At 38.8% G+C, this 17,153-nt stretch overlaps 1 long non-coding RNA gene across 1 annotated transcript in view; it reads right to left on the bottom strand.

Moving 5' to 3' along the window:
• The window catches only part of LOC138849607 (uncharacterized), a 337,768-nt gene extending 321,387 nt beyond the window's left edge, over nt 1-16,381 (bottom strand). Inside the window, exon 1 of the long non-coding RNA XR_011388564.1 lies at nt 16,254-16,381. This is a non-coding gene — a long non-coding RNA (uncharacterized lncRNA). The remainder of the gene's footprint in view (nt 1-16,253) is intronic.
• Nucleotides 16,382-17,153: the final 772 nt, after the last annotated feature.

Here is a 17,153-nt window from a genome sequence, read left to right as displayed (position 1 = left end):
GATGAAGTTTCTGGTTCCTGGTTTCAGTTTTTCAGCTTGACCCAGTCCTGACCATTGTGTCCATTTAGGGAGTGAACCAGTGAATGGAAGATTCTTGCTCCCTCTCTCCCTCTCTCTCCCTATCTCCCTACCTCTCTTCCTTCACACCCTCTCTCCCCCTGTACCCCTCTCAGAGAGAAATTGCCAAAGTGGATAAAAAATATAACAAAATACATGTTGACTATATGAAGCCTACACTATACAATAATAGACTAAAAGTAAATATATAAAAGCAAAAATATCATATGCTAAGACTAGTCAAAACATGGGTGAATGGGACCCACAATGCGGCATAGCAAGTAAAGCCACTGCCCGCAGTGCCAACATCGCTATAGGTACCAAATAGTGGTTTGAGTCCCAGATGCTCCACTTCTAATTCAGCTCCCTGCTAATGCACCTACGAAAGTAGCAGAAGATAGTCCAAGTCCTTGGGCCCCTGCACCACATGGGAGACCAGGAAGAATCTCCTGGCTTCTTGCTTTGGTTCTTCCCAGCTCCAGCCATTACAGCCATTTGAGGAGTAAATCAGCAGGTGGAAGATCTCTATCTCTGCCTCTACCCTTTACCTCTGCCTCTCTGTAACTTTCAAACAAATAAATAAATCTTTAAATTAAAAAAATGAGTGAAGTAATTAATTTCAGACTTGTTTTAGAATTCAAACAAGAAAAATCATATGGGATAAAGAGGAGCATTAGATAAAGATGTAACAATTCCAAACATTTATGCACCTAATAAAACTTCATAAGTATGAGGCAACAACTGATAGAGCTGTAAGAAGAAATGGAAAAATATACTGCCAGAGTTAGAAAGTTCAACATCTGTCTTTGAGTAATTGATACACCAAGACAGCAGAAAATCAGTAAGGATATTGTTCTCCTGAACGGCACTATCAATCAATTTGATCAAATTGACATTTATAAACTACTCCATCAACAACAGCAAAATACATATCTCCTAAAGCTTACATGGAACTTTCTTCAAGGCAGAACACCTTGTGGGCCATAGGACACACCTTAGAATTTAAAATAATAGAAATCATACAAGGGATATTCTCAGATTGAATATAATTAAACTAGAAAACAAAAACAGAAATAGAGCTAGGTAAATTTTAACTATCAGGAAATTAAGTAGACCAAAGATGGAATCTCTAGAGATATTAAAAATATTTTGAATTAAATAAAAATTAGAACACCACTTATCAAAAGTAGAGGAAAAAAACAAAGGCAGTACTTAAATGGAGGTTTATAGTATTAAATGTTTATATTAAAAAAGAAAAAGATCTACAGTAAATACTCAGAAAGAGTGGAACTTAATGCATGCAAATTCATAAAAAGTCATTTAGGATGTGGAAAAAATTCCAGGATGGAATATGAAATATGAAAAAAGGCATCTAACTGTAATACAAATATATAAAACTTACTGAGAAGGTGTTGGAGAAAAGTGTTGAATTAAGAACTGTAGGAATGAGTAAAGTCTATAAAACTATAGGCAAAAGTTACTGTGCATTTATTCTACATTTAGTAGATGGTTACTTTTCCTGGGAACATAGGTTAACAAATCTAATATTACTATGTATATAAGGGGTCTTCAAAAAGTTCATGGAAAATGCATGTTAGTGAAAAAACTATGCAAGTATTTCATTTTTTGCACTAAACTAAATTTGCCTTTTGATATTTTCCATCAGCTTTTTGATGTCTCTTTGTATATACTGGAATTGAGCAATGAAGATGGTAACAGCCAGGTTTCTCACTGTCAGAGTGAGACTTAGAAACAAGAGGTGAGAATAATCCAGGTGTCAATGGATTACTGTTCAATACATCAATATTATTTCCTTATTATATAGATGATTACATAGAAATATTTATAGATATATATGCACACAAATAGAATACATATATACTTCCTTGTTGTGTGAATTGAAAGGGCCTAAAACCAAGTTTGCCACCAATAGTAATCAGCACACTTCATGCTCAGATGTTTACATCTGATACTATTCTCAAGTGAAAGAAATCAAAGCTCCTTGGAGAAATAGCTAAATCTGGGACTGAATCAGAAAATGCACAGAATGAGGCCAGAACATCATGTTCTGTCAATGAGTAAGTAAAAATAAATAACAAAGGTGGGAATATATCAAGGTGACTCGGAGCTGAGTAACAAAACAACTAAAGCAGCACTGGAAACTAACACAACATATGAAAGAAATATCCATCCAGATGTCAATAAATTACTTGATTATTTATGAATAAAGAAGGATAAAATATGTGCAATCTTCCCGTGAAGAATTCCAAATAATATATATTAAACTCTCCACCCTCAAGGAAGAATGGCACAAGCCTCAAGTGTGGGCTGCACAAAGTAGGAAAATATAAAAAGCAGGGATGGATTTGATGAAAGCAACCTCATCCTGCTGATCATAGTCAACACCAATTATGAATCATGCTGTTATCAGTGCCCTTGATCTGAAGGGATGAAATGGCACATTTCATCTGTTTTCCCACAAACACACACCAACCTAATCATGAGGAAAATATCAGGAAAATTTCAACAGAAGTTCAATCTACAAAATACTGATCAGAACTTCACAAAAGTTTCATGGTTATTATCCCTCTCCTCATAAGGGGGGGGGGAGGGAGGGAGGGAGGGAGGGAGGGAGGGAGGAAGGAAGGAAGGAAGGAAGAGAGAGAGAGAGAGAGAGAGAGAGAGGGAGGGAGGGAGGGAGGGAGGGAGGGAGGGAGGGAAAGAGGAAGAAAAGAAAATATCTGAGAAACTATCATCAGAGCAAAAACTACATTGAACAAAGAATCACAGGCAAGGAAGACTTTATTCAAAATTATCACAATAAGAAAAACTCAACTCCACTGAAATAAAAATCTGGAGGGTTTTCAAGCACTAGGATGAGTTACTGGAAAAGTCACAACAGACATTAGGGAGGTTTATCAAAGGAACATATCAAGCACATTGGGATATTCTTGGTTTGTCAATGTTATTAGGTCATCTGTGTCTGCTAATTACAGACTAATGAATTTAGGCTTCTTTCCTATAGAGATAGAAGAGTTATATTTCCTTCCATGTTCATTATGATTTCCAGGTTCTTTAGAAAGACATTCCTGGGTTGCAAAACAGGCAAGAGGCTAGAAAAGATGAACACACATTTCAAGGGACACAGAAATAACCCATAAATGCAAGTTTTCTAAACTATATTCTCTAAGCAAGGGGATGTCAACAAATTGTCTATAGTTAAGCAGAGGGAAACATTAAGGCAGCCTTCACCACTTTTGAAACCAGAAGGCACCCAAGGATTCAACAATGAAATTTAAGGTGATGTCCTGGATAGGACACTAAGACAGAAAAATAAGCTTAGACAAAGGCTATGGCAATCCAAATAAGAATACAGATTCAAATTAATAATAATATTTCTCTTTTTTGCTTTTTTTAAAGATTTCACTTATTTATTTCAGAGGTAGAATTACAGAGAGTGAGAGGGAAAGAGAGAAAGGTCTTCCATCCACTGTGTCACTCCCCAAATGGCCACAATGGCCGGAGCTGAGCCGATCAGAAGCCAGGAACCAGGAGCCTCCTTGGGTCTCCCATGCGGGTGCAGGGGCCCAAGCACTTCTGCCATCTTCCACTGCTTTCCCAGGTCATAGCAGAGAGCTATGGCATCTGGGACTAGAACTAGTGCCTGTAGGGGATGCCGGTGCCACAGGCAGAAGATTAACCTATAGCACCACAGCAACAGCCCTAGTAATAATGTTTCAATATTGGTTCATTAATTATGATACATGTAGCATAGTAATGGAAGAAGTAATAACAGAGAAAAGCAGTGTGGGATTTAGGGGAATGCTATCTACTACTTTGCTACACTTTCTCTGTAAATCTGAGATTAAAATTTTAAAAAATTACTAGAAAATAATAACTTTTCTCTGTACTGGGTCTGTGGACCTGATTTTCTTGCCTGTAGAATGCATTTGTTATATGACAACTTTAACTATGACAACCATAGGATACAGTAATCCAGGCTCTTCTCCACATGGCAGGCAGTGGCATCTTTGTGCTGTCTCTGTTCCACAAGTGTAAACTGTGGGCAGAGAGCCATTACTTGAGGAAGGATGGTTGTGAAGACTCTCTAAGCCCTGGTCTTAATTAAGGACTAAGAGATAAACTTCATCCTGGGGAGATAGTCCAGGAAAATTTGGGGTTTGTTAAATACTGGATTTAAAAGTCAGTGAAGCAAGGTTTTCTTATCCATTCAATGCTTCCATCTCACATCTGCCTCAAGGATAGATACTGATATTGGCTAGACTTATTAATAATTTTAAATATTAATAATTCTGTGTGTTCTGGACATGTATTCAGATAAGAATTCTGAATATCGGCTCAAAATAAAATAGGCTACATAGTAAGTTTTTAACGTTTTATTCAGTGAGAGAAATGCATAGAAAAGTGAGGGCTTTAGGGGAGAAAGAAGTCTAGAAGCACAAGTTAGGTCCATACCAGGAACAGCCCGGGAGCCACATGGAACAAGGCATATGAGCAAGAAAGCAGAGGCAGAGCCCTGGACAAAAGGCCATGCACCTGAAGGCGCAGTACAACAAGGGAGGGGCCCACTGTGCTCCGGGCCTTTTATTTACTCCCAAAGGGGAGTGGTTACATAGTCTGATTGGCAGGTAGCTGTCCAGGTGAGGTCAGGTAGGGGCGTGAGATCACATAGGGGGTGTGATCTCCAGCTCACAAACCTAATGGATTTAATCCTAACTGCCTGCCTACATAAACACCAAGGCAACCACCCAGGCTGATACTAAGAGCAATGTCAGCAACTTCAGCTTCAAGAAAGGCAAACCCCGGAGCACAATGAAAACCAACAAAGAGAAGCTGGTAAGATGCTATGTTACATCACATTGCTAGATGGCAGCTATGGATATGATAGGAGGAAGCTAAGAGAAAAGAAGTACACAAAGCTGATAACTAAGCCCTGAAGTCAAATAACCTAACAGGTATTAGCTTAACATACCTCCTAAACCGGGCTAGGCCAGGCTGGGTTGGTCTAGCCTGGGGTGGGCTGCGTCTGAGCTTCTCACAGTAACTTACTAAAAGACAGAGATGAGCCAAAATAGCTAAATCTTTCAGTTACCTTTGTTTTGTTTTTTAAAGCAACAGCATATATTTCCATTCAGAATGTCTCTGTAAGAATGGTATACACACAAACTATATTTTAAAGAATTATATCACAGTCATGATTCATGGTACCTTGTTGACAATATAACATAAAACTTTAACATCCTTAACTGAAGGAAATTTGGTTGATGTTAGTTACAAAGTGGTAGACAATTAAAATTTTGTATTAGAACATTGTGTTGTATTTTCATATTATTTACATTGTCTAAAAATGCACAAAGATATAGTGCAATTTATGAAGACATTTAGAATTCTGGTACTACTTGGTCATTTGATTATTGTACTTATACCATTGTGTTTTGTAGGGTTTTCATTTTTTTCCTGTTATTTAGTTTTAATTTCTTGCTATCTAAACGTACTATTAACTTCAAGGTGTTGGGCTACTGTTTCATTTACAAAATAAATAAATGCTCTACAAATGCACTCATCAAACTTCATCTATATATAACATGTTTGAAGTCAAAATTGTTTGATCTTTAATATCTCTTTAAATTTTTTTCTCTAATTTTTAAAGGAATTTTATAATTAAATTTTTATTTATTTTTATTTACTTGAAATACAGAGATAAACAGAGACAAAGACAGAAACAGATAAATCTTCCATCCACTGGTTCAATTCCCAAATACCAGCAACAGGAGAAGTTGGACCAACCTGCATCCAGGAGACCAGAACTCCCTCTGAATCTCCCACATGAGTGGCAGGGACTCAAGTACTTGAGCTATCAGTTGCTGCCTCCCAGGATGTGCACGAGCAGAAAGCTGGAATGCAGAGCACAGTAAGGACTCAACCCAGGCATTCCAAAGTGGGATACGGACTTCCAAAGTGGCATTTGAACCAACGAGCCAAACCCCTGTCCCTCCTCTTTTTTTTTTTTTATTTTTTTTATTTTTTACAGGCAGAGTGGACAGTGAGAGAGAGAGACAGAGAGAAAGGTCTTCCTTTTGCCGTTGGTTCACCCTCCAATGGGCGCCGCAGCCAGCGCGCTGTGGCCGGCGCACCACACTGATCCGATGGCAGGAGCCAGGTACTTATCCTGGTCTCCTATGGGGTGCAGGGCCCAAGCACTTGGGCCATCCTCCACTGCACTCCCTGGCCACAGCAGAGAGCTGGCCTGGAAGAGGGGCAACCGGGACAGAATCCGGTGTGCCGGTGCCGCAAGGCGGAAGATTAGCCTAGTGAGCCGCGGCACCGGCCTGTCCCTCCTCTTTTAAAGTTAACACTTAACTTTCCATATTTGAAGGTAATTATTTATTTGTTCATTAAATCCTCCTAGTGTACATGCAAGTTATTGATACTATTAAAGCCCACAACACCTAAATGAGGTCCAAAGGCATTTTTCAAAGATCTTCATCCATCTCTAAATGATACACGATGCTATAAGAATACATACTTCTTAAAAAGACAGCAGTCACCCAACAACCATATTTAAGGATACAAGAAAAATAAATACATTGCAATATATTAAAATAGAAGTAAATTACGACACTATGCCTTATGTTCAATTTATGATTCCAGCAGTATTTATTTTAGAGATGCATATGCCCAAAGTTCACATTTCAAGCTTTCATCATTCCAAGAAATCAATATCTTGAGCAATATCATGAAGTTTCTTATCAGGAGGAATGGAGCCAAGATGGTGGAATAGTGAGGGTGCGCACTGATAGTCCGGGAAAAGATAGTTTAATAAAAGGGGAGATACTATAGTCTCAGGAAAAGGCTCAGGAAAAAATCGCAGAGGAAACTCTTCTGGATCTAGTGGATGTGACACGGAGGACCTACGGGGAGAGCAAGGTTGCCCACCACGTGGAAGCCAAGCCGCAGAGTCTGCATGCCAGTGCCAGAAGGGGAGGTGAGACAAAAACCTCTCGGTAACCTGAGACATTGACGGGGAAAGGCAGAAAGAGCCTAGAGGGAACGAGGCTTGAAGTCCCTCTGGGGAAAGTACGCCAGGTTGACTGGAGGAGAGAAAAAAATAAAAAAATAAGGGGAACCAGCACGGACACTAGCCTCTCTCTCCACCCACCTTACAAAGCCGAGCAAGACAAAGAGCAGGCACCATTTTGGACACATGTGAAGCGGCGCCTGCCATCAACCAAGCAGAAAAACCTGACTCTGGTGGGGACAAATAACTGGAGGTTAGGAACTAGTGGAATTGTGGAGCTAACAAACTGAGACTGCGAAAATCTGAGGGGGTGGGGGGCGAGAGAACTCACCGAGTACACAAACTCGGTAACCTTGGCAACCCAATGAGAGACTGTAGAGAAATCTGAGACCACACTGAGGGCTGCATAAACTCTTTGTGTGGTCCCAGAGGTAGAGCAGACTAATACCCACAGGGGCCAGATTTCATACATCAACTACCCTCAATTCCACTCAGCTGTGTGGAATTACTTCCCAACTGAGTCAAAAAAAGAGAGAGAGAGAGAGTGAGAGAGAGAACAACCTGGGTGAGTCACCTTTGGCACAGCCTTAACCCTGAAGAACCAAACAGAGCTCTCTGGCCAAACCCATCATAGCCTCTAAGGATCCATCAAAAGCAGACAGTCCACTTAATCTAGAGTCATAGTATAACGAGAAAAAAACACCACAGCAAAGAAACCAAAAAATATCTCCACAATGCCAAACAACAAATGCAGAAACCAAGGTAACAAGAACAAGGAAGACACTACAACGCCCCCAAATGAAATAGACAGCTCAATTCAAGATTATGAAGATGATGAGATAGAAGAAATGCAAGAAGCAGATCTCAAAAAATTGATAAGAACATTAAGAAGTTCTTAAAAACAAATTCTTGAACCACAGAAATCCTTACTGGACAGGATAGAAAATCTCTCGTGAAAATGAAATATTAAGGAGGAATCAAAATGAAATGAAGCAACTAGTAGAACATGAAACTGTGATAGTGAAGAGAAATCATAATGAAATGAAGAATTCAATAGCTCAAATGACAAACACATTAGAGAGCCTTAAAAACAGAATGGGTGAAGCAGAAGAGAGAATATCGGACTTAGAAGACAGAGCACAGGAAAGGATACAGTCAAACCAAAGAAAAGAAGAGGAAATTAGAAATCTGAAAAATATTGTCGGGAATCTACAGGATACTATTAAAAAAACCAACATTAGGGTTCTAGGAGTTCCTGAAGGCATGGAGAGGGAGAAAGGATTAGAAGGCCTTTTTAGTGAGATATTAGCAGAAAATTTCCCAAGTTTGGAGAAGGACAGAGACATCCTAGCACAGGAAGCTCATAGAACCCCTAGTAAACATGCAAAAGAGATCCTCACCATGACACATTGTAATTAAACTCACCACAGTGAAACATAAAGAAAAGATCCTAAAATGTGCAAGATTACTCTCAGAGGATCTCCAATTAGACTCACAGCTGACTTCTCATCAGAAACCCTACAAGCTAGGAGGGAATGGCGAGATATAGCCCAGGTACTAAGAGAGAAAAACTGCCAGCCCAGGATAGTATATCCTGCAAAGCTCTCATTTGTGAATGAAGGTGAAATAAAGATCTTTCATAGCAAACAGAAATTGAAAGAATTTGTCGCCACTCGACCAGCCCTGCAAAAAATGCTTAAATATGTGCTACACAGAAACACAGAAACACAGCCATCAACATGAAAGAAGGTAAAGGAAGAAAACCTCCCAGTAAAAGATCACAGGAAGCTCAAAGCATCTACTAGAAAATATCTTTGGGAAAATGGCAGGACAAAGTCACTATTTATCAATAGTCACATTGAATATTAATGGCCTCAACTCTACAGTTAAAAGGCACAGACTGGCTTAATGGATTAAGGAACAAAACCCATCTATTTGCTGCCTACAAGAAACACATCTTTCCAACAAATATGCATGCAGACTGAAAAGTGAAAAAAAGATATTCCATGCCAACAGAAATCAAAAAAGAGCTGGCATAGACATATTATATAAGGTAAAATAAACTTTAACACAAAAACTGTTAAGAGAGACAAAGAGGGACACTATATAATGATTAAGGGTTCAATTCAACAGGAAGATGTAACTATTATAAAATGTATATGCACCTAATTACAGGGCACCGGTTTATGTAAAAGATTTGTTAAGGGACTTAAATAAAGGGAGACTTAGACCCCAATCCAATAGTACTGGGGGACTTCAATACTCCACTCTCAGAAATAGACAAATCAACCAGACAGAAGATCAACAAGGAAACAGCAGATATAATTGACACTATTGCCCAAATGGATCTAACAGATATATACAGAACTTTCAATCCTACATTTAAAGATTTTACATTCTTCTCAGCAGTGCATGGAACCTTCTCTAGGATTGACCACATACTAGGCCAAAAAGCAAGTCTCAGCAAATTTAAAAGAATTACAATCATACCATGCAGCTTCTCAGACCACAGTGGAATGAAGTTGGAAATTAACAACTCAGGAATCACTAGAGCATATGCAAACACATGGGGATTGAACAACATGCTCCTGAATGAACACTATATCATAGAAAAAATCAAAAGAGAAATCAAAAACTTTCTGGAAGTAAATGAGGAATTCAACACAACATATCAAAACTTATGGGATACAGCAAAAGCAGTGATGAGAGGGAAGTTCATAGCAATAGATGCCTACATCAAGAAATTGGAAAGGCACCAAATAAATGAGCTTTCATTTCATCTCAAGGATCTAGAAAAACTGCAGCAAACCAGAACCAAATGTAGTAGGAGAAGAGAAATAATTAAAATCAGAGAAGAAATCAACAGGATTGAAACCAAAAAAAATTACAAAAAAAAAAAAACAGCCAAGCGAAGAGCTGCTTTTTGAAAAAATAAACAAAATTGACACCCCATTAGCCCAACTAACTAAAAAAAGACCCAAATCAATAAAATCAGAGATGAAAAAGGAAACGTAACAACAGACACCACAGAAATAAAAAGAATCATCAGAAATTACTACAAGAACTTGTATGCCAGCAAACAGGGAAACCTATCAGAAATGGATAGATTCCTGGACACATGCAATCTACCTACATTGAACCATGAAGACATAGAAAACCTAAATAGACCCATAACTGAAAAAGAAATTGAAACAGTAATAAAGGCCCTCCCAATAAAGAAAAGTCCTGCACCAGACAGATTCACTGAATTCTACCAGACATTTAACGAAGAACTAACTCCAATTCTTCTCAAACTATTCAGAAAATTAGAAAAAGATGGAATCCTCCAATATTCTTTCTATGAAGCCAGCGTCACCTTAATCTCTAAGCCAGAGAAAGATGCAGCATTGAAAGAGAATTACAGACCAATATCCCTGATGAACATAGATGCAAAAATCCTCAATAAAATTCTGGCCAATAGAATGCAACAACACATCAGAAAGATCATCCACCCAGACCAAGTGGGATTTATCCCTGGTATTCAGGGATGGTTCAATGTTCACAAATCAATCAACGTGATACACCACATTAACAGACTGCAGAAGAAAAACCATATCATTATCTCAATAGATGCAGAGAAAGCATTTGAAAAAATACAACACCCGTTCATGATGAAAACTCTAAGCAAATTGGGTATAGAAGGAACATTCCTCAATACAATCAAAGCAATTTATGAAAAACCCACGGCCAGCATCCTATTGAATGGGGAAAAGTTGGAAGCATTTCTACTGAGATCTGGTACCAGACCGGGATGCCTTCTCTCACCACACTATTCAACATAGTTCTGGAAGTTTTAGCCACAGCCATCAGGCAAGAAAAAGAAATTAAAGGGATACAAATTGGGAATGAAGAAAAACTATCCCTCTTTGTGGACAATATCATTCTTTATTTAGAGGATCCAAAGAACTCTACTAAGAGACTATTGGAACTCATAGAAGAGTTTGGCAAAGTAGCAGGATATAAAATCAATGCACATTCTGTCTCTCTCTCTCTCTCTCTGTCTAATCTGCCTGTCAAAAAAAAAATCAATGCACAAAAATCAACAGCCTTTGTATACACAGGCAATGCCAAGATGGGAAAGAACTGCTAAGATCAATCCCATTCACAATAGCTACAAAAACAATCAAATACCTTGGAATAAACTTAACCAAGGACGTTAAAGATCTCTACGATGAGAATTACAAAATCTTAAAGATTAAGAAATAGAAGTGGATACCAAAAAATGGAAAAATCTTCCATGCTCATGGATTGGAAGAATCCACATCATCAAAATCTCCATTCTCCCAAAAGCAATTTACAGATTCAGTGCAATACCAATCAAGATACCAAAGACATTCTTCTCAGATCTAGAAAACATGATGCTGAAATTCATACGGAGACACAGGAGACCTCGAATAGCTAAATCAATTTTGTACAACAAAAACAAAGCTGGAGGCATCACAATACCAGATTTCAGGGCATACTACAGGGCAGTTGTAATCAAAACAGCATGGTACTGGTACAGAAACAGATGGATAGACCAATGGAACAGAATTGAAACACCAGAAATCAATCCAAACATCTACAGTCAACTTATATTTGATCAAGGATCTAAAAGCAATTCCTGGAGCAAGGAGAGTCTATTCAATAAATGGTGCTGGGAAAACAGGATTTCCACATGCATAAGCATGAAGCAAGACCCCTACATTACACAAAAATCCACTCAATGTGGATTAAAGACTTAAATCTACGACCTGACACCATCAAATTATTAGAGAACATTGGAGAAACCCTGCAAGATATTGGCACCGGCAAAAACTTCCTGAAAAAGACCCTGGAGGCACAGGCAGTCAAAGCCAAAATTAACTATTGGGATTGCATCAGATTGAGAAGTTTCTGTACTGCAAAAGAAACAGTCAGGAAAGTGAAAAGGCAACCGACAGAATGGGAAAAAATATTTGCAAACTATGCTACAGGTAAAGGATTAATAACCACAATCTACAAAGAAATCAAGAAACTCCACAACAACAAAACAAACAACCTGTCGCTCCCCCTCTTCGTGGAGGAACGACACAGGACCCTGCGCTGTTCTTTCGTCTGCTCGGCCCTCCCCAGGTTTGCTGCTGGTTCTTCCCGGGTTGGCTACTGTCCCTTCCACCTCCGTGGAAGGGCGGTTCCCCCTGGCCACTTTCCCCACTTCCGCAGGGGAGCAGCACACCGCCGGCCGGCTCTCTTGGGGGCTGCACAGGTGTTCCCCTTAGATGTTCCCCTTAGATGTTCCTGGTGCATGCCGTCTCTCTCCTCCTATATAGTCCTCTTCCACCAATCCCAACTCGGCTGCCCACACGCCGAGCACGCTGCTCTCCTCCAATCAGGAACAAGTCCTACAGTTTATTGGCTGAACTGGAGGCAGCTGTGTAGAAGCTGTTTACTTCTCTCCCAGCGCCATATTGTGGGAGAGCAGATGCATAGAATAAGTCCCAATTCCAGTAACAGTATAGTCCGAGTTGCTCCCCACAACAACCCACTTAAGAGATGGGCCAAGGACCTCAATAGATATTTTTCAAAAGAGGAAATCCAAATGGCCAACAGGCACATGAAAAAATGTTCAAGATCACTAGCAATCAGGGAAATGCAAATCAAAACCACAATGATTTTCCACCTCACCCCGGTGAGAAAGGCTTACATTCAGAAATCTACCAACAATAGATGCTGGAGAGGATGTGGGGAAAAAGGGACACTAACCCACTGTTGGTGGCAATGCAAACTGGTCAAGCCACTATGGAAGTCATTCTGGAGATTCCTCAGAAACCTGAAGATAACCCTACCATTCAACCCAGCCATCCCACTCCTTGGAATTTACCCAAAGGAAATTAAATTGGGAAATAAAAAAATGGTCTGCACCTTAAAGTTTATTGCAGCTAAATTCACAATAACTAAGACCTGGAATCAACCTAAATGCCCATCAACAGTAGACTGGATAAAGAAATTATGGGATATGTACTCTATAGAATACTATACAGCAGTCAAAAACAATGAAATCTGGTCATTTGCAACAAAATGAGGATTCTGGAAAACATTATGCTGAGTGAAATAAGCCAGTCCCAAAGGGACAAATATCATACATTCTCCCTGATCAGTGACTACTAACCAAGCACCAAAAAGGAAACCTGTTGAAGTGAAATGGACACGAAAAGAAACGGTGACTTGATCAGCCCTTGCTCTGACTGTTGATGAACAACTTCATACGGTTATCCCTCTTAGTATTTGTTTTTGTTTGTTCTACTTAATACTTTTGGTTGAATTCTGTAATTAATACACAGTTATTCTTAAGTATTGAAACTTAACTGAAAAGTGATTGCTGTTAAATATAAGAGTGGGAATAAGAGAGGGAGGAGATGTACAATTTGGACATGCCCAAGCTGACTTGCCTCAGCGGTAGAGTTAGAAACATACCAGGGGATTCCAATTCAATCCCATCAAGGTGGCTTATACCAATGCCATCTCACTAGTCCCAGTGAACAATTTCTGTTCATAATTGATCATAATGATAGGACTAAGAGTCAAAGGGAGCACATAAACAAGACTAGTGTCTGCTAATACTAACTGATAGAATTAAAAAGGGAGAGAATGATCCAACATGGGAAGCGAGATACACAGCAGACTCATAGAATGGCAGATGTCCTAAACAGCACTCTGGCCCCAGAAGCAGCCCTTAACACGTTCGGATCCAGCTGAAAAGCCCATGAGCATATTTTAGGCATGGAAAGCCAAGACACTCTGGCAAAAAATAAATAAATAAATAAATAACCTAAATTAAAGATCTCCGCGAGTGAGATCCCAGTGGAAAGAACAGGTCATCAAAGAAGGAGGTACCTTTCTCTGAAGGGAGGAGAGAACTTCCACTTTGACTACGACCTTGTCTAAATATGATCAGAGTCGGAGAACTCAGAAGACATCCATAGCCTTGGCAACTCATGACAAGAGCCTTGGGTGATTACTGATGCCATAAACAAGAGTGTCAATTTGTTAAGTCAACAACAGGAGTCACTGTGCACTTACTCCTCATGTAGGATCTCTGTCCTTAATGTGCTGTACATTGTGATTTAATGCTATAACTGTTACTCAAACAGTATTTTTCACTTTCTGTTTCTATGTGGGTGCAAACTGTTGAAATCTTTACTTAATATATGCTAAACTGATCTTCTGTATATAAAGAGAATTGAAAATGAATCTTGACATGAATGGAAGGGGAGAAGGAGTGGGAAAGAGGAGGGTTGCGGTTGGGAGGGAAGTTTTGGAGGGGGGATGCATTGTAATCCATAAGCTGTACTTTGGAAATTTATATTCATTAAATAAAAGTTAAAAAAAACATTTCTTATCAGAAGGAAATTGGACAAACATGACTTTATATGACAAACTGTATTAATGTTTTGGATCCCTGCTGTGTTGCTTCAGTTTTATCACTTTCACCTAGTGCCCACTAACCTAGCTCTGGTAGAGAAATCATAGAAGACTTAATGTTGGAAGCCTGCAAATTCTTGACTATCAAGTTCAAAATGCCTCAATCCAATATTAAGATAGGCAGGATTTTAATAGAATCTGAATACAATCAACAGTCATTTCCCTTCCCAATTTCCTACCTGACTAGGTATATATAATGCCAAAAGAGAAAAAACAGACTTCAGCCACTGGAGAAGGGACAGCACTATATCCTTTCAGGAGCAGAGTGAAAGGTAACTGAACCTTCAGGTGAGTTTCAGGAATCCAGAGTGCAGAAAACCAAGCCCCTCCTATCCATCTTAATCTATGAAAGGATGGCATTCTTCTCAGAGTCTCCTGGATCCTTGGAAAGTAAAAGAGGAATGCCTAGGGATCACTCCTATCCTCCCTGTGTGAACAAGAATGTTAGAGAAGTGACACTCAGGACAGGCAGAAACAAGTCTCATAGTTGAGACAAAGGGACACTGCAATGGACCTTGATGTAGACATTCAGGATGAGTGCCAAGTGGAGATGCAGGACCTTAATGCAACACTATAGAAAGGAAAGAACAGGATGAGATGACCGAACATCACAGCATATGACCAGCATAGCCAAGTGATAACCATGGACCAGACACCCTGTTCTTAGCCACCAACACAACATGAAAACAGGATGTCTGGGTTTCAGAGATACCACAGGGGAGGAAAAATCATAAGGGAGCAATTCTAATTTGCCTGAGTTAAATTCAAAACTGCCAGACAAATTGTGAAATGTTGAAATTTCCTCAGGAATTCATAGATCAAGTGTTTTTTCATCAAACTGAATGGGATCTGTCAGTAGAATTAAGTTCAGGCACAGAGAAACAAAAAGGTTTATAATTTTCACATGGAAAAATGCTGTGAAAATTGAAGTCCAAACCTGTTTTATAATAACTTTTATTTAATTAAAAGCAAAAGCTTTTAACTATTTCAAGTCTTTCTTTCAATATGCTATTTCATTTGTTGCTCCTGACAACACAGCAAGATAATTAAGGAAGACAGTATTAAGCTGTATAATATAGCATAATGTGGGGCTAACAAGTGATCTCCCAAAGGTCAGTCTGTTAATCATGGGGGCAAGACAGACCTAGAACTTTGATCTTTGACCAAAAGTCTGGATCTTTCCTAATGTCATCTTCATTAAACATCTTTAAAAAAAAAAATAACTGGCCTAAACTATAAAATATATTAAGACATATGCCATCCCAAGAGGTAATTATGCATCTGACCAATTCCAAGGGGACATGTACTGGATGCTGTTCCATCGCAGGCTGAATCTGATCAATCATTACCCAACTAGGCATTTAGATCCACTCACTCATGGACAGGGCCAAGAGTAGATGTAATATTTTACTCCTCATGATTTCCAAGGACAAAGAAGAGCACAGAAGAATTAATCAAACAAGCACACATGAATTATTCACTATAAATAATCTATTATACAAATAGTAAATATTACAACAATACTGAACATTCTGTCTACAAATCTCAGTTTGAGGTATACAACTATGTGAGAGATTTGTTAAAGTTATTTACAATCCTGCTTCTGTTAGTTTTCATCACTTTAGTGAAAATATCTGAGTTACTCATGAAGAAAAGAAGGTCTATTTCAGCTTACAGTTTTGGAGGTTTCCTGTACAAGATTGAGCATCCTCATACAGTGCTGATGAGGATGGCAACACACTGCCGAAGGAGGATCACATGGTAAGTCAGGAAGCAGAGACACTCTGAAGCAGTCTTCCCCTTCCTGCTATGTATTCTTCCATTATGACATCATGATCAAATCACTGGGTTCCAAACTATCAACTTTAACCAATCATTTTCTAAGGCCCTGCCCTCAGACACAATAATTTCATGAAGTTCCATTCTTAACCCATTAACATAAACTCTTTAACAAAAGGGACATTGGGAGCACCCAAATTAGTTTCCTAACCATAACACTACTATTGTAAAGCTCAGTCAATTCTCAAATATTTAAAGGTCAATGGTGCTACATGTTCAGCTTTCAAATTCTATCAAATTACAGTGCATTCCATCACTACAAAGATCAAATATTTCTCCCCAAATATAATAAAAATATTTTTCCAATAGTTGATAAGGAATCATAGCCCAAGAAATAATTCAACCACCAAGAAGAAATAAAATCTATATTAAAAATCATAAAAAACTCATTTATATTGTCTTCTAAGGAAGTAACTAGCTTTATAAAAAATACCCTGAAAAATCTGGTATAAGAATTGGGGAATCTCTGAAGGAAATGAAATTACACAATTGATGAAAGCTTGATGTGCCATGATATTAAGGGCCTATCAGTAAATTTTTCTTCATCGAATGATCTGGAAGAGTGCACTGCCAATGTTTGACTTTCTTATATCAACATTTTCTTAGCAGACCAGGCCTTCCCTGACTGCTATTGACATCCTTATTTTGTTCTACATGTCCTTCAGGTTACAGTTGAGTTTTATAGCACTGGGGACTCTTTATACTTAAATGTTCAGATCTACCAACCATTAATTTT

This window comes from Oryctolagus cuniculus, chromosome 5, assembly GCF_964237555.1.
Source record: "Oryctolagus cuniculus chromosome 5, mOryCun1.1, whole genome shotgun sequence".
In the NCBI taxonomy this organism is placed as follows: Eukaryota; Metazoa; Chordata; class Mammalia; order Lagomorpha; family Leporidae; genus Oryctolagus; species Oryctolagus cuniculus.
Note: the sequence above shows the minus strand (reverse complement) of the source record. Positions and strands in the feature narration are given on the sequence as shown.